Source organism: Syngnathus leptorhynchus, chromosome 11, assembly GCF_054491065.1.
Source record: "Syngnathus leptorhynchus isolate UIUO chromosome 11, UIUO_Slep, whole genome shotgun sequence".
NCBI lineage: Eukaryota > Metazoa > Chordata > Actinopteri > Syngnathiformes > Syngnathidae > Syngnathus > Syngnathus leptorhynchus.
Genome location: NC_141205.1, coordinates 8,836,380 through 8,859,781, shown reverse-complemented (window position 1 = coordinate 8,859,781; position 23,402 = coordinate 8,836,380). Strand labels below are relative to the sequence as shown.

General features: G+C 39.7%; 1 long non-coding RNA gene across 7 annotated transcripts in view; it reads left to right on the top strand.

Annotated features, from left to right (window-relative positions):
• LOC147049373 (uncharacterized) overlaps positions 1–23,402 on the top strand; it is a 62,534-nt gene that overhangs the window by 37,302 nt on the left and 1,830 nt on the right. For 4 of the 7 annotated variants that reach the window (XR_015067573.1, XR_015067571.1, XR_015067572.1 and 1 more), the window contains 3 exons: positions 12,634–12,778; positions 19,858–19,984; positions 20,804–20,857. This is a non-coding gene — a long non-coding RNA (uncharacterized LOC147049373). Of the gene's footprint in view, positions 1–12,633; positions 12,779–12,850; positions 12,923–19,857; positions 19,985–20,803; positions 20,858–23,402 lie in introns of all 7 variants that reach the window. The other 3 variants (XR_015067569.1, XR_015067568.1, XR_015067574.1) reach the window with 2 other exon arrangements.

The window sequence follows — 23,402 nt, the reverse complement described above, 5'->3', positions numbered from 1 at the left end:
AATCAAAGGCGGCACAGTTGCCACCCCGCCGTCGCTCGGCCCCATTCATCTCAGCACAACCCTTCAGCTTGTCGCTGCGATTAATTGGAGCAATCTGAGTAATTACATGTAATTAATAACTTGTGGAGCAACAGAATGTCAACTGCCGGAGGGGGGAAAAAATTGAAGTTAAATTTACATTTTTATTACCAGTAATATAAAATGAACTTGGTTGTTGTGTGTTTCCTGCCAGACAGCTACAATTATCAACATCTGCATTTACATTAATGAGCCATTATACTGCAATTACCACTATAGCAGCACACCATAACTTAAGGTAATGATCTAAAGCTGAAAAACCTCTCCCAGTGTGACTCATCTTGTCCGTGCTCAGGTTTAAATCACGTCGATAAACACGTTCATACATAATGGGCTTGAGCAAGGTTCCGCCCATCCGCCGCTCTCGCACTTTCGCCTGTATAATGGCACTTGCTTATGAGCGGGCACACACAGGGAAAGCCAAGCTCCATCTGCTGTGGGGGTGAAGGAACACAAGCTGCTTGAAGCTCACGCGTCTAACTCGGGCACCTGTTAGCCGCAGATAGACGGCGGCTACCGTTGGCAGCTCTTGCCGCACCATGAGTTAACTTCCCACTGCCTCCGCTAAATCCAATCCCCTTCATCAAGTTTACTAAGTAGCGTGGCTTCACTCCGTCATGCTCGCGTGATTCAAACTGGCACTGACCTTTAAAGGGAATAACTTGTCATTTAGAACGTGTCGCCGATAAACTTACTGCCATTTCCTCCAGCTGAGTTCCCATGTACCAAGAACCAGCTTCTCCAGCCGGGGATCGGACCGCCTTTGGCCGCCGCCCAGCTCACTTTGTACCTGACCCCTTTGGCCCCTCCCACAGGTCGTGAGCCCATGGGAAGGGGGACCCACGTCTCCTTTCCAGGCTGTCGGGCCCGGCCACCAGACGCCGAAATGCGTTTCCTCCGCAGGGTGCCCGGGCTCTCCCTTAGAGATAGGGTGAGAACCTCGGTCATCCGGGAGAGACTCGGAGTAGAGCTGCTGCTCCTCCACATTGAGAGGAGCCAGATGAGGTGGCTTGGGCATCTCATCAGGATGTCTCCTGGATGCCTCCCTGGGGAAGTGTTCCACACATGTCCCACTGGCAGGAGACCCCATGGATGACCGAGGACTATATATCTCTCAGCTGGCCTGGGAACGCCGTGGGATCCCCCGGGATGAGCTGGACGAAGTGGCTGGGGAGAGGGAAGTCTGGGATTCCCTCCTAAAGCTGCTGCCCTCGCAACCCGACCCCGGATAAGCAGAAGATGGATGGATGGATGGGTTCCCATGGATACGACGTAACCCAAAGGCTTTTAATATTAGCGCCGCTCATAATTCTGTTGTCCACACACTGAACAAAAGGGGAAAAGCTGACATTTTTGCCTCCAAGCATTACTTAATACAGGCCGTATTGTTGATGCATTTGTTATAATTTGCCTTGGGAAATAATTTATATCACACCAAGGCCGCATGGCTACTTTTGATGAAACTGACTTAATAGAAATTAATCTGCACCAAGGTTACTATAGTTGATAAAAAACAGGAATATAACTGAAAGTGAAATTGAAAAGAAGAATTTCATTGACGAAATAAAATAAAAGCAAAAATGCTTTGAAAAAGAAGAACGTAACTTGAACTATAATTTACCTTTTTTAAAATTAACTTAAATCGATTAGAATTGTCCCGGTTTGGTAACTGGATGGTTATAGCAAAAGTCTCCACTTTCCATTTTGTCAAATGTGGACATGAGCTTTTATTCTTTTATTTCACGTTTTTATTCTGAGGTCTGCCAACTTCTCGTATGACATTCATCAACTGTATGACTAATCACTAGATGTAACATCCTCAGTCTGTTGTACGACAATAACTCATTCATTCATCTTCCTTTCTGTAAAAAGAACAAAATAGGTGGCAAGATAAAGCCAAGCGCGAGTTTGATAGTGGCGGAGTGGAAGGCGGTTGGCTTGATCTAAAACCTTCAATAGTTGGGCATTGCCTGATGACACTGTGGAGAAAATATTTCTCATCCTTGCAGGCGGCGCTGGCAATGTTGAGACATGTAGATGATGCTGACAGAGCTAATTAAGATGTGGGTGTTAAATGAGCTGGCTAAAGGGTCTAACAAGCAGGCTGTTTTGCCACTTCCTTCCCCTCGAGCACATTGTGGTTATTTTGAAGCGCCGACATTTAAACCATATTGTAAAACACGGGAAGGAACTTCCTTTTATATCTTTTAGTCTAATGTAGAAGAATTTAAGAGGATCCCATTCTCAGCCAACTTTGTGCCGTTGCTTAAAACGATTCCTTCTGGTGCTTGATCACGCTCAAGAACAGAGTTAATTGAACTTTCTTTCTTCTGCGTGAGATATTTAATGTATAAGGAGCGTGGTCCTTTGCTTGCTCGATCGAAAAAAATGCCTTGAGGTTCTGGCACTATATAAATCCATAAAAATATATGGAATCAGAATTATAACGCTTCTATTTACAGTGGCGTCGGACAACATTGCATCATACTGAGCGAGTATGTAATATTCAAGTGACCTTTTGTCAGTTACATGAGGTCATACCTTTCTGAGAGTCAGTCAAAAGTAAGCATGATTGTCACGATGCTACCGAATGTGGATGGTTTAAGATGAAAAAGTGTTATGCAATCGATCAAATATGCTGAAATTGTCCCTTCCACCTTTTATTGGAATCTGATCACATTTTTTCAACACCATTTATGCTACAAATACATTGTGGTCTTTTATCATCATTCATTGGAAAATTATTCTTTTACATCACAGGTTCACTCAAGTTCCACTTCACTGTGCCTCAAAGCACAGTCACAGTGAAGTGAGATGTTTATGCAGAAATGGGCAGTGAACGTGCAATTAAGAGGTCTTATCTCAATTGTTCCAAATTACTTTCAAAAGACATTTGCCATTTCCATCTGGCTTCCCTGTGCTTCTTCTCCATATAAATTATGCCATAAAGGCAACGGCATACACAGACAGGACATTATTAGTTAAGGAAGATGACAGATGCATGACAATTCCAACAGAGGGAAAACATAATTCTTCCTTTCTGGCCTTGTTGTTAATATCTAATCCCCCCCCCTTTTTTTTTCAAGCTAATTGCATTGATCTGCCCAGTTCCGCACCGTGATTGAAGTGAATGCACACCTCGACGCCTTGCCAAAGTTTCAATTAAAAATGGAATATGTGAAGGTGCGGCATGTCTCTTTGTGCAGGAGTATTCATGTGTGGTGTGATCTGGCAAGCAGATTAGCACGGCGCTTTTTCTTTCCGTGATTAAGAAAAGCAAAATCCCAACAGGGATCAGAGCGTCTCATGTGTCCGTCTTTGCAAAAACATTTGCGACTTATTCCAACTGTCATTCATATTCATCGCGGCGCATAAGGGAGGCTGAAATTTGCTTTGATACAGCACAAATTCTCAATATTCTTTTGTGCTTTAGAGCAGATTGAGAGCGAATGAGAGCTATTATCTCTTTAAAAGTCAATAGAATAAGTTTCTTCAGGGAAACCTTTATCATCAGGCCAATGTTATAGCTTTGATGTGAGATAAAGGAAATGAGAATCACATTAATACCAAAACATGCTTAGGAGGATTTATCTCAACCAGCTAATGAGCCTGGGAATGTTTCCAGTCTGCATAATCAAATGCAGTGGAAAAATATGACGCATTATTAGCCTATAGCATAGACGTGCTAAAACAAATCTGCCACTGATGTTACAAAGGAACAGGTAGATTGTGACACTGCGGCGAGGACTAAAGAAGGTTTAGCGCGGCACAGAGCTGTCGAGATAAACATTCCTCATCAATATTCATGAGCTTTCCTTCACTTAAAACCAAATGAAACTATGCATGGAATAAATGAAGAAACCTCATATTTACTATTTGGTGAATATAACAGCGAAACAGTGAAATCTGGATAAACAAATAAACTCAGTCAGGAGCACTCGAAATTAGGTTGAGGCGGCCGGTAAAAATACCAGTAAAAAAGCAAAAAAAGGTTTAATAAAGACAAAAATTTTGATTTTTATCGTTCCTCATTTTTCCAGGTGTACGGTTCATTATGCATGTTAATTTGAAATTATGAGTTGTCTTTTTTTCCATATTAATAATCAGTTTTTGTGACTGTAAGGATTCCTGTGTTTTCAGCCATAGTTTAAGTTGAGTTCTATAGCTGATTAGTTTAGGACTCTCCGGGATATGCAGAGGAAGACCATTCCAAATGTTAGCGGCCCTTTCAGAGAGAGCATTCTGTCCAAAAGTTGGATATGGCGGATCTGCATGAGGGAAGGCTGCGCCACTGTGGGAGTAGTCACAGCCGATTTCAATCATGGCCAATTAAAGCACCTTCTTGAAACGCAGCACACTAGTCACCCACTTTGCAGAAGCACATCTCTGTCGTGAAGTGGGGACTTGTAGACACACACCTGAACATGTATGTGCCCAGTGGGAAGACGTAAATACTACAATTCAATTATTCAGAAGGCTTTGCTTGGAAGCTAGCTCTAATTTATCTGATGGAAGTTAAATCAATACAGAACAACACTTCATCCTAAAGTAATACATCTTTCTGCATATTATTTCCTGTTCTCCAATACAGTATTTCTGTAAAAGCAAATGCATTTAAAGATAATAGTTCCTACTCCAGCTGGTGCCATTGTGACTCCAACCACATACGTAACATTGAGTTGGAATGGTTGTCGAGTCAGAGTGTTGCAGTGGCAATTGACTGGCGGTCTGTCTAGCTTCCTGCGACCCTTGCGCAGGATCAGCAGCACCGGCCATGAATAATGAATGAATATTAATATATCATGTCGATAAATTATGCATTTACGGTCTTGCAAAATATCTGGAACTGTTACGGAGTTAAAACCCACTTATAATAGCGTCTTTAAGGAATGAAGTGTGTCAATTACTTCTGACCAGTAAAAAATGCATATTCTTAATAAGCAGGAGATATACATTGGATTTTAAAACGCAAATTAATAGATTGTTGTCTATTAGAGGAAAAGTCGAGGAAAAAAATCATTTGTCACAATAGTAATTGTGGGATCATGTTGAGTGAAGGATGTAATTTGACTTTTGCTTGTTCCTTGTGCACTCAATTAGTAGCCCATACTTGTCACACCGTGTCATGCGGTTACAGCAAGGGCTTTAATATATTCAGTCAGATCACAAGTAACTTCCCAGCAGAGTGAGAAAACATATCCGAGTTATTGCAATGATTAGATTAGTAGGAAAGTAAATGACAGAGAAATGTTTCTTTCAATCAAGCATAAAAAAGATGCAGCGAAAAAACACTGAGAATCGCTGATGATACTGCCAGAGATAATTAAGCTGTGGGAGTCAGGCTGCCGTTCTAAATGAGCTGGTTCAGATATTGTCAGCCGTACATGCCGTGTGTAAAGCACAGAATAACAATTTAAAGTGTTTGTACTTCTTAAAGGGAGAAACCGTGTCTGAGTCTACTTTTAGATGTTTTGTCTTGGCATTGAATTAACGAGTTGATGTGCTTCCATATTTCTGCCAGTGTCAGTTGCTAGCTCATTGCAACATCAATTTCAACCAAATGTTTTCATAGTAGCTTAGCTAAATCCTTAAAACTTCCCAAAGACTCAGGTGGATCTTGCTACTTAACTCATATTCCACAAACACAATATTAATGAGAATGCTGTGTTTAGATGAGTGTGGTCACATGCAACATTATTATAAAAAAAATTGAGGGGTTGGCCCCTTTGATAGATAAGGACAACTGTATCAATATCAATCAGGAAGTAGCCTACTCTGCCACACGCACACCGTCACTCCACAGTCCATCAGTTAACTTGAATTCACGCCATATTGTTGTTAATTAACCATAGAACAGAAATTTCATGTCACGTTTGCCATAGCTTCCAGGTGGCTTGCCCAACTCCAGTCAAGATGTATCATCTGTTCTTATAAAGGACAAGAAAAACAAGCATTGACATTGAGGAATTAGATTATCTGGATGCAAATGTACGCCATACGCTATATGCGGAGGCTTTTTAATTGAATTCAAGGGCAGAAATTTGACTTGCAAAACTTGTCTCACACAAAAGGGAAATTACATTGAGATGAAGGCTTTGCTGTTAGTGGCAAACAGGGAGATGAAACATGCGCCAAAAAGAAAGGACCATCCATCTAAAGGAATTCTATTGAAAATTGTGTTCATTTCAGCTTTATCAGCTCTCATTGGGTGATAGTCAACACACGCACTCACACACGCTGCATAATAAGTGTCGCTGGATGTGAAATTGTGCAATCGAATTTTCATTGAAGAGAATAACACCATGAAATAAAACATCGCTGTACATCACAATCCTGTAAATACCAAACCAACCTCATTAGCGATGCTAATAGACGCCCTCAGAGGTCGCAGTCGCCGTGACGACCACATTAGGGCTGCTCAAGAAGACACTTTGAGTCCTCTTGTGATCAGCGCATGGCAGCAAGAGACCCATCCGCATTTCCACTTGCTTTTATAACACATCTGTACACAGTAATTATTGTTTTGTTGTTTTAATCACTATTGAACTGAGGTGTGGAAGCACGCCGTTACAGCGCTACATCATTCTTTCAGTTCCGAGCTTCAGGGTTCAACTTCAGCTCTGCCCTTAATGGATTGAATTTGCATGTTTTCCCCAACTTTTAGCTTGAAACAGAAGATACAATGACAGTACATTTTGCTACTTCAGCAGCGCTTAGAAATCTTAGTCAACCTGCGGCTTCTATTTACCATATTCTGTTCGTTGAGCCCCATCCGAGGGTTTTTATGACTATCCTTTATCCACCTAACTTAAAATGAAAAGATAATACAGAGTGGTACCTTAAAGCTTTCCCACAGGAAATAATATAAGGTGGCTTCATTTGTTCTAGGCTTAAGGTGACGCCAGCATAAAATCAGCATTAGCGACAATGTGTAGCAGTTTGGCCTTAAGTGTCATAAAAGTATCGAGAAACGTTAACCACTGTATAAACTACAATAAAATAAAACTACTTGTCTTTTAAAAATGAAGAAGGTAGGTGAACGATGAGCTGATTTTTGTATGCATAGCTGAATTGTGTTGTGTGTGGCTGTGCTCAGACAGCATAAAAATATCCGTGAGCTTTGCGGTTTCTTCATCATTGGTGCATTTTGTGTTGTTGGTCGGGAAAAAAATGTGTTGCTTTATTGCAAGTCATTGCACATCAAGTCAAGTCAAGTTTATTTATATAGCGCTTGATCACAGAACCGTCTCAAAGGGCTTCACATGTACACAGTTGACAAATATACTTGACATTGCCTGATTTTAACCCGAAGGAAGGCAAGGAAAAACAAAACAAAAATCCCAACTGGAGAAAAATGAGAAACCTTGAGAAGGAACTGCAGATGGGAGGATGGTCAACAATTAACACACAGTGTAACATGAAATAATCTGAACAAAATTACTGCAGGTGTTCATTTAATCAAATAAAGGGCTTCAAGGAAGATGCCCTCGGTCGGTCACCATGGCAGCGCCTTTGAGAAAATGGTTCGTCTCAGTACGATAATGTGGAATCCAGACAAAACAAAACAACCTAACAGAGACGGAAGGCGTGACAGAAAAGGCATTGGTCATTTGCTGCAAGCAAACACATAGTGGCCTCATTCTGATCTCTTGCTTTGGGCTTCAGAAGTTTTGCTGAAGCTATGGCGGAATATCCACCAACCATATCAAAATTCCCATCCCTGCCAAAAACTGGACACAGAGTGAAGAAGTAACAAAAGAAGTGGGACATAACCCAAGAGTAACACAACCCTAACCCATTGTGAACAACACAAGTCTAGAAAACCCTCAATTGTTTATTATTGTAGATGTAGTTTTGGGCTGATAAAAAACAACCTCAGCGCATCATGTTTTTTTTTCAAATATTTTGGTTACCTCATACCGATGAGGTCATTGAGACATGCAGGCAAAACCTTTGTACTAACAACGTGCCAAGGAACAATTTGACCTTCTTACTACCTCAGTGCAGTCATGTCACGTTATGCGAGATGAAAATCCAATAACCTTTGCATCATTAGCGCTGTTGGCCGCAGAGAGTGCAAGTGTGGAAATAATGCTCACCTGCACTCGCACATTAACAGCAGCTGTGAGTGTGAAACACCGGCAGGCATCAGACCCTTCGCCGTCAGAATGCGAGTAGCTACAAAATCTCCATGAGACGTCAAAGGTGAAGCAGAAGGCTCATCAGTTAGGATTTTGTGGTGTGGATTCTAATTGCTACGCCACTATTGTTGGACTGTTTGCCATGCTGTGTTGTGTTCTGGCTCTGGTTCAAAATTAATTGGTTGGGTCAGTTTCTGTTGGGATTTCTGGTTGGGTGAAATCATTGCAGTGGGGTAAAAATACATGGGCATTACTCGATGTGATAGATTAGTATTATGTTGTTATTCATTTTGTACATTTTATTCAGGGAACTTAGATATCACCAGATCTCAGCTGGACCGGTCGCCGGGCATTCAAAGGGCTGTCACTCACATGAAACATATGCACTGTCACGGATTCTAACCAATCACGGCTCATCGGTTTTCTGAAACTGAGCCCTGATTGGTTGTTGACCTGGTAACTGTGATTTTCACTTGACAGCAAGTGGCAAACTGGCCGCCCTCTGAGATAGATAAAAACAGGTGGATTTTGCTGCTTAACTTGTATTCCACAAACACAATGATAATTAGAATGCCGTTTTTTAGACTAGTGGGGCCACAGACGACACGTTATTGTAAAGACATTTTGGGGGTTGACTTTTTCATTAACTGGGCAATTAATTGTGACCGCTCCGTCATGTATATCTGTATTATTCTGCCCATTGGGCCGAACAGTTACTCTCAGGGTTGATCTATTTATTTCTTTTTTCGCATTTCATGGCAGCACACGCACACAGTCCAATAGGTTTGCCTCCCCTGACCTTTCACAATCTGGAACTGTGGCGTATCTAATACTTGAGGTATTTTTGTTACCTTATATAGCTACACAACCATCTCAGTCTGCTTTTTTAGATTCATATCATTTGTTTTGTGCCTTCAAAATGTGATGATTTGAATTTGAGTTCTCTTCATATCAGCCTCCATCCGGGTGGTGAGAGATTCGGCGAGGCTGTGTCACTTACTTCACAATGAATATGATAATGTCTAAATGTACGACTGTGACAATCCTACGAAAGATGATCTCAAATGTGGGTTATAAATAGAAGCGTGATACAACTGTTTACGATATCCCGTGAAAGAAAAGATAGCAGCTATTGTGTCTTAAGGAAAATTGTGCGAGATTTGTTTTGGCAGTGGGTTTCATCAGCGTGAAGCTCTATTACTTCGAGTTACTGTCAGTGTGTGTGTGCGCGTGCATGCATGTGTGTCCAGTTTAGAACTTCCAGCCCAAGTTCTATCACCACTGACAGCTTCACTGAGAACATTTTCTCGATGCTGGATGGAGAGAACTTCACCGCTAATGACTTGGGAAATAGACACTCATGTACACACACTTTGTCATCTCCATCCGCTGCAGTTAGCGTGATGTTGCTTTTCATTGCATTAGAACTCGCCGGGCTTCACGCTTGCATCCCGGATAGGAGCAGACTTCAAGTTTGATTCATTTTTAAAATATGCATATGCTGTTTTTGGTGCATAAATGCTGGCTTTTCACATTATCTTTCCTCAATGGTGGTTGCATCGCTATGCGCGGCATGCAATTCTTGTATTATGCGGGTTGTGCTTATCTTATTTGGGTTGGGCTCATTTAGAAACATATTTTGCAACTGAAAGGAGATGTATTTTGATGCAAGAGAAATTAAAAGAAGTGTAAACGGGTCTAAGATTAATTTAATGATAGCAGTGGATGTCATGTCAATTCTCAGAAGTTGAAAAACAGTTTCTAATTAAACAGACTCTGAAAGTGTGATTGTAATGACATTGCTCAATTTTAAGTTCCAACTCATTTAAGTCTTTGAAACAATGCAGCGATACATGAAAATCTCTATCTGTGGCACTTATCTTGTTCATGGTCACATCTTGGACATCTTGCTTGTCAGTCACTGGCCAATTGTGCTTGACACATTGAATGGGAATTGAGTTTAGCTTTGTGAACCGCTACAGTGCCAACAATGTCTTGTTTACAGTATGCTGTACACAGCAGAGAAACATCAGTATCTGTATCCAACTCTGAAATATTTTCATAATTTTCAATAAGTCAAAAAAAAAAAAGTCAATCAATGGGCCTAAGTCACATTTGTGTTTGCAATTAAAGATTTGTTTGGCTTCCAAACATATGAAAAGCGCTGTACTCAAGAGCGGAAAAGCAAGTTGATTGCTGGGAATGAAACTTGAGGATCATTAGTGCACTAACACAAATTGAAGAGGGTAGCTCTTAAGAAATAAATTAAAGTGAATCATTGGCCTAAAGGCAAAAAAAATTAATGATACCAGAAACTCACGCTAAAACATTTGTTCACCCCCCCCCCCCCCCCATTTATCAATTTTTCATTCATCTTGTTCTCATTAGGGCTGTCATTGTTTTTTGGTGGTGGGTACCTTTTATGCATCAAAACTGGTATCGGTCGGTACTTGGTATCGGTATCTGTGCCAACTTAAGAGTTCAGACCGAAAAACGAGAAATCCAAATGTTGCTTGAGTTATTTGAAATATCCCCGAAGAGCCGCCCATCCTTCCCTTGTTCTCGAGTCAATAATGCTTGCCATTTTTTTACTTTCAAGGGCACGTAAATGGCTGGTTGATGCTAGCAGCATCTGAATCGAATTATGCTGATGGTTGAGAGACTGTAAAAGCTGTGGGTCATTAGCTCTCATAAAGGTCTACATGGTGCCCCCCCCCCCCCCATCCCTCCCCTCCTTCTTGAGTGACGTACTGCTGAGGACAGGAAGATCCATCTGATGCATTTTTATTATGGACTCTGCAATGACTGCATTGGGGGTTGGGGTATTGGTCGATGAAACTAAAGCTGAGGGAGTGTCTGGAGTGCATTGTCTTTTTTTCAGCTGTCATCCTACAGTTGAGCCAATTGTACGCCATGGATTATTTATCTGCATAGTGATGCTCTATTGTCGGCGTAATGACCACAATTTCTGCTCGGAAAGGAGCGAGCAAATAATAGAAAACAACATGTCTGCTTTATTGTAGTCCCGCAATGCTGCCAGACAGGGGTCAAAGTCAAGTCAGTGCAATTTTCCTCACCGCTCCGCCTTGACACATTTTTCAAGTGAATTTGCCAGGGTCTGTCGCTGCAAAGTGATGCCTTGTCTAAAGAGGGTTGGTGTCATCTTGCTGCAGATGAACTGACAAAAAGTAGATTCACTTCATTTTAATCATGAAGGATCTTTATTGCTGGATATGAATGATTCATTTTTGGAGGTGTTTTTGGGTAGGTGTTTTCAAAGGTCATCAATGTGTTGTCAGCCACACAAGGCACACAACTGTGTGTACTTTCACACTGCAAAACTAAACCCCATGCCATTCAATAACACAAATGTGTACAACACAAAAGTGTACGCACCCCTGTTGAACTGCCAAGCTTTTATGACATACAGAATGAGACCAAGGTAGAGCTGTTTTTGTAGCAAACTTAGAATTCCAGCAGAGCCACAAATATCCAAACTAGGTTCCATCGAACCTCAACTCAAATTAGCTAGCTTAAGTGAGATAATTTGTTTAAACTTTTCATCACAATGCTAAAATATGTCATTTTTTTAAGAAAACACAAAATATGATTTGATTATATGTGTTAATAATTTCCTTTCAGGGGTAGATATGAATGATCAGAGGTGGCCGGTATCCTGAGGAAATGTTTAAGGTCAAATATATTGTACATGTAACTGGAGCAATCATTGCACACAGCACCAAGGATTACTCTTATCGACTCAGAAGAATGTTTTTTTTCTGCTGCAGATCATTAAAAAAAGTCTTAAAACCAAAAAATCTGATATTCCAAAATGTAGACCTTAATTACCCTTGAAAATGACATTTAATCCTCAAAGCCAGTCTTAAAAGTGCCGCAGAGAAATTAAAGAAGCTTGCTGTATTTTCTTTCCAACGAAGTCAATGTTTCATTTTGTTGAGTGTAGATGATGGTCGGTGCCTTGAGCACAATCTGTATTAAAGTTCTGAGGTTTTGGTTTTCAATCTTGGCTCGGACGTTCCTGTAGAGTTTTTATAGGGACAATCAAACAAAATTTAATTACTACACTTTCAGCTAACCCGCAACTTTCAGGCGAACAAGCGATATATAAGATGGAAGGATATGCTTCATTTAGGTAGTGTGCATCAATAATTGCTACTGTGGTATAAAAGCACTTTAAACTGTAATTTCTAATTTTCTAATAACCCTTTTAAAGCCTGAAGCCAGCATGGTTAGTACAATTGTATAAATTTAATGCAATAGTTCAATCAAAATAATGCTTTTAAGAAAATTGTGATTTTGACATTGTGGACACAACAAAGACCAGTAATGAAATGTCGCTGAAGACACATTTGTCATAAGGTTTTATTTACTGCCTTGTATGTATTATTTCCAGGTTCTCAATCTTGGCTTTGGTTTTCCTGCCATGGAATGAGTGTACCTCCTCCAAACAACATACATTGGGTTATTTTCATTCGACTGCGCGCGGGCAAAAATGTTGTTGAATGCGATTCAAGACCTGAACCTGGCACATACTGAAGGTAAGGAACACTTCTGTCTACTCTTGATGTGCTTCCATTTTAATTTTTTTCTCTCTTGGATGTGAAACAAAGCGGCGAGTTGGACGTGAGCCACTACACAGATGAGTAGCAGAGAAAATGATCGTTCCGAGCATCAATGCAGTAGTGAGTCAGGTGCCGGGGAGACTGACTGCAGCTCCACTCAAATGTTTTTATTGCAGAGCAAATTCAGACGTCTGGATAGTTGCAGGCTAAATTGGAACAGTGAATATGCTTTTAACTCTGTGATATTGATGTACATATTTCACATAGAATTTGTATTGAGGTACCTACCATTTGAGTGAGGATTTTAATTTCTTTAATCCACACAGTCAATATGCAATAATCGCATAGAATTTGAACGGAGAGTGAAGATTTTAATTTCTTTAATCCTCAAAGTCAATACGCTATAATGTCAACAGTGGCTTTGAAAAAAAGCAGCCGACTCTACATTTACTTGAGAGCACAAAGAAGTCATTTATATGCTGATGTCAAAATGATTTTTGTCTTCCATCTATCGTATAATTTGGCATATATAGAAATATAACATCATGCGGAAATCTTGCTTTTTAACTCCCATGCTTGCAACACGATCCTGTGTACAAATGCACAAAGCGTGTCTTGGAAGGCGAGTGACAGTATAATGACAATGCCGAGGTTTTAAATTGATTTTTTTTTTTGTGGGTAGAAATACATCTATGTCAAGTTTATACAAAATAAAAACAAACCTAATAAACTTAATGGCCTACATACAGAGCTGGGCTCCTGCATTACATTTTAGTCAGAGGAGAAATTCAACCAAATAAAGGGAATATGATAGTTCGTCCATCAGAAAGACTGACCTACATTTATAACCTCATTCCCAATATTTCTTCCATGAAATTGTATTAATTTAGTCTTGTCAGTCGATTCACTTTGTGTTTTCATAGTTTTCCTAGCTATACTGTGAAGCTAATGTAGCCGAAAGAAATCCAGAAATGATGCAAAGTCAAGTCTATTTTTTGTCATTATTTGATTGTTGATTTTGGCATAGTTGTTTGTTTTTAGTCCTGGTGGTGAACAAAGTACTTGCAACTATTGTGATTGCTGTTTCCATTTAAGTCTCCTGTTTGCATTGTTTGACAAGAAACACTTAACGAAGACCTTACTTAGCTAACGAGCTAGCGTGCTTCATTTGCTTCTGGTGCTCGCTGCTCATGTGCATGCCATTATGTTAGAATCTCAAATATGTTTTAAGATTTTGGATTACTTTTAAAGTAGTCGGTTCTATAGTACCGTATTTTCTGGACTATAAGACGCACCTAAAAACCAAAACTTTTCTCAAAAGCCGACAGTGCGCCTTATAGTCCGGTGCACCTTATATATGGACCAAATTCCTAAATTTAAACTGGCCCGAAGCATTATGTCATGAAATCAATCATAAGTGGCCCGCTGAAGACAATGAATCATGAATTAAAAAGACTATTTTGTGATTACAAAGTAATTTGTTGCATCTGAAGTTGAAATAAATAAGATAAAATGGAGAATGATTTGATTTGGATTAAAAATCTGACACGATGCATTAATGGTGCGCCTTATAGTCCGGTGCGCCTTATATAAGGACAAAGTTTTAAAATGGGCCATTCGCTGAAGGTGCGCCTTATAGTCCGGTGCGCCTTATAGTTCGGAATATACGGTAGTTTACTTGTGTGTGTGTGTGTGTGCTTGGGGAGTGATGATGTGGTTGGTCTTTCCAAAGTTTTCTTTAAGACAAGAACAAAGATTTCTCATTGCGCCTAATTAGTCCTCTAAGGATCTTGATTCTTCTATGCTACCTTGTTCGTTTCATATCCAAACACTGCCAAGCACTGTTAAACACTATCTTTGACACATGCTTAAGTCTATCCTCATGAAAATGTAGTCAAGAGTTTATCATGCTAATTAGAAAGAAGAAAAACCTTGTCCTAGTACAGCGAATCCTTAAATTAAACGTCTCTCGTGGATGTTTTAGGTTACATTTGTGGTTAACGAACCGTTTCAGACAATTACAGTTAAAGTTGAGACATTAGGTTTGTATTATCACAGCGCTTAACTTTGTTTTTACACTTTTATGGCGGTTGAGAATGATAAAAAATGACCTACCTTGGAGGTTCTGCTTCACTCTTGACGTCGTTGATTTTGCCCAACCAAAAGACGCTCATACAACAGTAGCCACTTCGAGGCCATTCATGTTGTGACAGTGCTCTCTATTTTGAAAAAGTTGCCGTAGGAGCTTGTCAGTGGAAAGTAAACTTAATTAAAGTTGAACTTTTGTACTATTTCCAACAGTATTTCTGAGAGGCCACAGATTCAAGATGTCACATCCAAAAGCCTTAAACATGAGCTACCAATACAATAGTTTGAACATAATACATTCTATTGCGATTCATGCAAGGACGAGGACACATTTCCTGTTAGCAATCGTTTTTTCCATCTGCATATTTCATTTTTCATAATAGATTTGCTTAAAATGGATCTACAGGCACCTGCCCAGCAGCGCTGCTTGGCTACCGCTGCTTTGTGCTTTCTCTCCCCCTGCAGTCGGCTGGATTCCTGACAGTCATTTTTCACAAGCACAATAGAAGTTGAGGTAGCAGCAAAGTTTAATATTCACTGGCTGCATAGAGCACATCTCCTTAATAGCTGCAATGGTGTTACTTACAGGTGTCATTAGTGATAAACATTTCACTTGCACTCTGGAGGTTACTGCTGTGGTTGCTATTAAACGTCAACACAGGGAGAAGTCAGTCAATGTGTGGTGTGAGTTCTGGCACTTAAACTTTGGCTGGTGCAGTCCAGGGCCGTAGCTAGATTTGGAGACCTAAAGCAAACCGAGCCAGTAAATATTGAAAGGTAAGTTGTGCAATGAAAAGCTGCTTGTCCTGCTTTTTAAAACTGTTCCAATGATCTGACAGTTAAAGTTAATTAACACATTTTTACTCAAGATCACAACAAATTGTAATAATAATGATTAACATCATTTCAAAAGTGTGACTTTTTAAAGCTTGGAAAAACTCCTTCAATTACATCTCTTTTTTTGTCGAAGTGAAACAAAGCACAACACTACAATATTTTGTATTTAATATAGTTTATCTTTATAAAGACTTTTATACTTAGATATTGTGATGAAAAGCATAACACAGTTGATCATAATTTCGAAATCTTAAAATATCAAATATTGAAGCCATAATTTGATAACAATTATAATCGCTACATATTTACTTATTGATTGATGATTTTAAAAAAATGTCTTAAAATCCATTATTCCTAATAACTATGGCTAATTGTGTCACAAATCTGTTATATATATCAATCATATTCTATATTTTGATATACAGGTGGGTTGTTTTTTGTAACAGTATAATCATCATGTCACATAATTTCAGGTTTTAGACAGGGACTATATTAAAATATTAAAACTAGCTTTCCTTAGTGATGTCGGAAATAGTGACACAAGAGTCGTCCATCTCCTGTCCAAGTCTATAACTTTCTCTTAGCCTTTACTTCTTCTCACATAGTCACAGCAAGAGCCGTCGTTTTATAAAAAACAACTAAATAAAAAGTTGAATTTCACAAGGTACAACCACTTCAGAGAAACCGGTGTGCCTGACTAGCTAAGATGTAATAATGCATGTGATGTGCTTGCAGAAAGGATGCAGACTGCTTTCAAGTTGCCTTTTCTTCCGTTTCTGCGGCTACGCATGTCCTAACATCTGTCAAATCTGCGACTCCTTTTGCCTCAAACGACACAAACCAATACCAGGAGGGCAGCGAATACAGCAATGTCTGAATTATTGACGAAAGTTTTCATTTTAATGACTCCAATACAAAGGGGACAGTGGAGATTGTCAGGGGTTTTGGTGGAAGTGAGGACACGAATGCATCATCATATTTATAGGCACATTTTGTCCAAACATCCAAACAAGCTGACTCCGGTCCCTTCTGGTGATACCACTCGGGCCCTCAAGAGATCACCGTGAGTCAGTGTAGCACGACAGAGGCAAACATGTCCCCGCATCTCCTTCCTGCACTAGTCGCTCCACGGTGGCTGCAAAACAGGAGGGAAGAGTGGCCGAGCGCCGTCACGCTAGAGAGAAAACTCATTTTAGCTGTTTGTAGCTGCGTTAGCTCCTTCTTACTTTGAGACAAATGAGGGGAGGAAAAATCAGTCAGTTGTTAAAGTGAGAACTGCGCCTTTCAACCCAGACTGGAAAAGTCAGCCTTTCGTCATGCTTCAGAATAGGACTCAACTTCACAACTTGCTGCACTCTGTGACCCTTTTTGACCTGTGAAGTAGTGGAGAATGAGACACTCCTTTGTTAAAGACACTCAGGGCACGGAAATGTTAGTCTGACCCAGAATCTCTTCCAAATTTAAGAAAGCTAATAAATTCTACATAAGCATGACAAATGGCAATCGGGAACGGTGCTGCTCCCCAAGCCAACTGTAATTCTGTGATGACCAGAAGATCAATACGGAGTTCAAAAGCTGGACAGATCGCCAAGAATAACATTAAAATGTGAATAATCTCAGGATTTTCTGGGTGATATTATTCTATTCTGTGAGAACGAGATGGAAGCCTCAACCGACTCACTTATGGCTTCGGGCGTTTTGTGGCAAGGAGCAGCACTCAAACCTCTACGAAACGGGTTGGCGTGCTAACTTTTAAGGATGATCCTCACCCAAGACGTGATGGAGCAATTTCTGCATCATCGGGTCAAATTCGATTTCAACCCTCTGAGCTCCTTGCAATTTGACAGCTTCTGGAAAGGGGAAATCAAGTGTGAAAGATGCTGTGAGTGTAGTGCTGAGCAACAGATCCGTGCCGATTGCAGTTCTGCACGCAGCTCTGGTGGAGGTGAAGGGAATCCTGAATTAAACACTTTGGGGATTTACAAGTTACGCTAAAGTATCAAGAACAGGTTTATAACAGTTTGGCATTTTTCTTTGCAGTTTGATTGGATGGATGGATGGATGGATGGATGGATGGATGGATGGATGGATGGATGGATGGATGGATGGATGGATGGATGGATGGGTGGATGGGTGGATGGATGGACGGATGGACGGATTCAAAGATTGATAATATGCCTAACCCGCATTTGTCTCGGTTGCCTGCTATCTTCTGACACATTAGGGTCATCCTGCCTTTGATACGATTCTGATACTCCCTTCAAAGCCCAGAAATGGCTAGGGCGCCTTCTTATCCTAAATTTGTGTCAGTGCCGTTTAAAAGGCTTTCACTTTCTTTGCTTCAAAACTTTATAGTGACAATCTAGGCCTTCTTCTGTTCCCACTGCACAAAGCAAGGTCCAGAAAGGAAAGCCTGGATAGGAGAATTTAACCTTTTCAAACACTGACCTCACCTGACAAAACTTTTCACTGAAACGCCAGTCCTTCCACAAGAGTAGAAGATGTTATCACTACAAAAGTAAGAATGAAGTCTCCATTTCACGCACACTTTCATATCCTATCGGTGTAAAAGCCAGGTAGTTCCCGGCTGGTTTCCGATCCATATGCTGTCATTCAGTTTGTTCTGATGTTGAGTTGCATCAGTCCCTGACACTGCGCAGAACGCAAGCGCCTGGCTGCAAAGAAATAGCGGAATCAGGACCCGATCTTGGCTCACCGTACACGTCTTTTATCAGACGCCACCTGTTCTGACCCTTGACTGGCTCCTTGTGGGCACAGATGCAGAAAATGATGACGTCTCGGAGCAGACGTTTTGGGGGCGACTGTCAAAAGAACCTGCCGGGAAGTCGTCACGCCACTTCTCAAGCAGGGAATAAATAAAACATTCCTACCTGAAAGGAAGGCATATAATCCTCTTATGAGGCCGTTTAGGCTTGCTTCTCATTTTACTTGATTTATTTCCAAGAACCGGTATTCTTGTTATGACTTTCTCTCGCTTTTTAATTATTCACTTTTATTGTGGCTGCAGAGCTTTACCGAAACCAAGAATTTAAAACTGAATAAACATTCCATTGCCATGACATTCTCCTCTGACAACCAGTCTGTCTGTATTTCTCAAACAGCCTTCATAATAACGTTCAACCATCCTTTTATAGCGACAAAATACTATTGAAATATTTGGGAAGTCAAATTGAATACATGCACATTTAATTACCAGAGATGTTTTGAAATGTGAGTTTTACATAGAGTAAAGCGGTTTTCTTCTACAATTTATTTCTGGCCCTGTCTAGTTTAGATTGATTAGATTAAAGATTAGATCTCGATTAGAAATAAAATCCCTTCCCTCTTTATGACCCAAACGAACCAAAACATTTAATTTTAGTGATTGGTTGGTGATCAGTCACATATGACCCAAATAAGAAGAGGTTGCAAAAGTACTCAAATATTTGAGTGTAGGTATTTGAGTAAAAAAAAAAAATTAAGTAAAAGTAAAATGATTATTTTAGAAATGGGATTGAAGCACAAATCTAAAACTCTCTTACTGTCAATTATAAACAAAACCAATTTTAATAACTTAGTACTAAGGGGGAAAAATATTTTCAATACACAAAATCATTTCCCTATTAAATGCATAATGCATATTCTGAGAGAAAAAAAATAGCTGGACACAGTTTTGCTGCAAGCTAAACTCTGACAGGAAAACAACTGAACTGCCATGAGCAAAATAAAATAACATGTCAAGAAAATAGTAGAACCTCATCATTTTTAGAAGAAAAAATATTTTAAATAAAGTTATGGATGTATTCTGGAAATCCAGACTCAGTCCCCAAAGAGTGACGCTGATCATGAAGAATACATATATGCCAATTTATATTTCAAAGTTGTTGCAACTTAATTTTTTGGTGGTTGTTTTTCATGTAATAATATTGGGACTATTTGTTGTTGTGCTGTGTTTAATATTTTGCTTACTCAGTCAAAAAAAAAATATCAGGAACAGCTCACTATCACCAATGGCAATATCACTAACTACTCGATTTGTCTTTACACGCTGTGCTTTTTGTGGTTACGATGATGGAACAACATAGTGGCATCAAATGAAATATTGACAATTTTGATTTCTTTGCTTTCAGAGGATCGATGTATGCTGTTTGTTCTCTGATGAATGTATCTGTGAAACACGAGAGATTTATGGCAACATGAATTCGGCAGACATCCTCAACAGGCTTCAAAAAGCGACCATACAACATCAACAGCCTGGTCATTACTCTTCTTTTCTTTTTCTTCCATTTCTGTTTTTTATTGCTGTTCACATTTATTTAATCGATTACGGAACCCCCCGCGTGGAGAGTCGCCCATATTTCTCTCATGATCTTAGCATCATGCAACATTATTACCCACCGTCAAACATTAGCACCGCTGCACCAACATGCGATAGCACAGTGAAGGCGCTCGCAATGTGAGAGCACATCATTAGTTTGATGAATGACATCATTTGCGCAACAGTATGACTTAACTGTAAAAAAACACTCTGGTTCGCAGTGAGAGACGCATATGAGAAAAAATAATGCAATAAGAGACAGGATAGTGCCGCAGGAGTTATAGTTTCTTGTCTCGAGCTACTATTTGTTTGACTTGTTTTGGGTTATTTTGCGTTAAGACCTTTCTTATTATGCGCCTTCTTACGTTGCTTGTGAGTTTAGGTAGGTGCAAGCTTCAAAAATAAGAAATAAGCACAGGTTTAAATCCATCAGAGGAATAAGACAAATATTCAGTGCAAGTGCTAGTAGTCTGACAACACAGTTCTCCTTTGCAACCTCTGCCCGTAAGCTTATTGACCATTTTGTGTGTTTTTTTTTTCTTTTTTCTCTGCATCAATTATGCATGCATTCAAGTATTGCGCTTAGAATGTATCGCACACAAAAAGTTTTCACCGCCAACTACAAAATAAAGTTGAGGCGAGACGTTCTTCATCATAGCTGTGGTTACCATTTCACTCCAACATGAATCATCTTCTATCAGAATCATGGGAAATGAAAAAAACAATAACAGACATCTCATGATCCCTTGTGTTCTAAGGTCGGGCGGGGTTTGAGCCTGGGTTCCATCCTTCTTGTTGGGACTTCTCACCGTGTGAGTTTTCTCCGTGTTCCCTGACTTATTTTAAATTACCAATAGATGTGAATGCAAGTGTGAATGGTTCTTTGCCCATGCGCTCCACCTCTAGCTCACCCGTCACTCAAAGAAAGACAAGTGCCGGAGAAAATGGACAGATTAGAGCTTTCCTTGAGACAAACCCCCACTTTCCATCCATCAATTTTTCATTGTGCTTCACCTTACTCAAAGTGAACTGAAGCCTACACCAGCCGTGACTTGACACTGGTCAACCATGGGTCACATCAACAAACAACCATCTCACACTATCTCTCTAAGGACAGTTTAGATTAGGGCTGGGCAATTGAGTATATTGTTACATTCATATTGGAATTTCAATTAATAACGTCAATTATACATGCATTTCAAAACGTAGTTTTTATTCAACTCACCAAACTCAATTTTAAATATAACTTGAACAAGAACCAAATACCGGCTACAGTGCACACATCAGCCTCATAAGGGCAGTGTGGTGCCTTGCATGATAGAGCACACGTTAAAATAATAAAAGTAGAAGAAGAAAGTGGCAACTGAAGATTTTTAATGTCGCACATTTTTTAAAGATTAGGAAGTCTATATGCCTAGTATGTTACCTGTATGTATGTGTTCCTGCAGAGTTTATGTATCAATATTTATTATTCTTATCTGAAGGAATACATATATAATTCCTGGAATTTAATACTAATTTGCTTTTAGCCTGTCAATTTTCCATACTTGGGTCACATGCTTGCTACATAAGCAAGATGCATTCTGGGTGCTATCCAGCGTAGAAACTTGGGAACACGCACTGTGCCATTGGGCACATTATTTTTTCTTCAATTATAATGTTTTTAATGATTGTGACAAGCTAAAATTGAAATCACGATTACATTTGGATTAATTGCCAGCCCTAATCAGATGGGTGTTTTTGGAATGTGCGAGGAAGCTAGATTATCCTCCCTCTACGCCAGCCACCGTGCTACTCATAATGATTTTCTGTTATTAATCATTTTCAACATAGTTTTGCATTTCATAAAATGATAATAGTCATAACCCTCCCATGACGGCAGGAGGGGAGCATTTTCACAGTCTGGCTCTCGGGCGTATGGATAAAACATTTTGTGTCATCAAAGTTGCCCATCTCTGCTCGCTTTTTGAAAGCAAAGTAATAGAATATAATCAAGTGGCTTGGCGGGAGGCCTGATTTCAATTCGATAGAGCAAGCTCTTACTCACTAAAAAAAATTACTAAAGGCACCAAGACCCACAAACAAGAGTCAATGCAGTGAAGGAGCATCCCACAATGATGAGGAGCAACAGCAGAGGACAAGGCAACAAAAGATGAAACTATTTGGGGAGGGTAATAATGGCAAAAATAGCTTTAGGATTAATAATGTATGAGATTGAGAATCAAATAAATTATATATAGTCATAGCCTGAATTGCATTACATAATTGATGCAGGCGGTCATACATTATGCACAAACTGTCAACATGTGAAATGTGCTTGAAAAAATAATACAAGTGTGATTCTTAAACCACTTAAGGGCAAAGAGGAAGGAGATGCCTGTGGGACAATGTCAGTGTCATGGCTGGACTCCAATGAATCATACATATTTCACTTTTTTTCTTTAAACTTACTCCTTTTTTTCAACTCGGCAACACAATTTAACTGTCAGAGAAAGTGTTAGGATGCCTTAAGGGCTTCAACTCCCAAAGGGTGAAAAAGATTAGAATGTCAAATGGCACAGCACACATTACAATGGCTTCATGAACCTGCCAGGTAGCAGCAGTCAGAGTGTGTAAACCAGTCGCCTTGTGATATTCGACATCTTATTGAGTGACAGGACAGATCAAGTTATGAGTTTAATTTATTTTTTATTTTTTTTGCAGGGCAATGTTTAATTCATGGGCTCATTCTTGACCTCACACTAGCTTCACACTTCCACTGGCCTTTTGCAACTATTGGCATTAACTTGTAAACTGACTCACACTGATGCCAAGAAGAAGGAAAAAAAAAACATTACCTACCTGGCGGTTTGGGTAGGGAAGCATAATTTTGGATTTTGAATGCTTTTTGCATTTTTGTCTAAAGGTTTTCTGTTTCTTTTTTCCTGCACCTCCAATAATTGCAATTACTGTACACATCTTGATCGCCCGTGCATGCATATATTTACACACCATCTGATTACTTACATGCTGTGCACTTATTTAATGTATTTAATTACTGCATATGCATTTTTTATCAGGATTTTACATTTAAAGAGGGGATTTTTACAAGGTGTCTGTTTAGTGCGCTTATTTCATGTATTTAATGACTGCTTATGTACTTCTGATTAGGATTTTACATTTAACAAGGGGATTTTTACAAGGCATCTGTTTGGGGTAAGGTGTTTTGCATTTTCTGGTCCTTATGAGGTCCACATGTAGATAGCTAACCATTCATCTTGGCAATCTAGAATATCCAATGCAAATATTTTTTCTAAAAATAAGGGAAAAAAAGAAAGCATCAAGGTGTTTTTGGACTGATGTGCACAGAGAATTTGG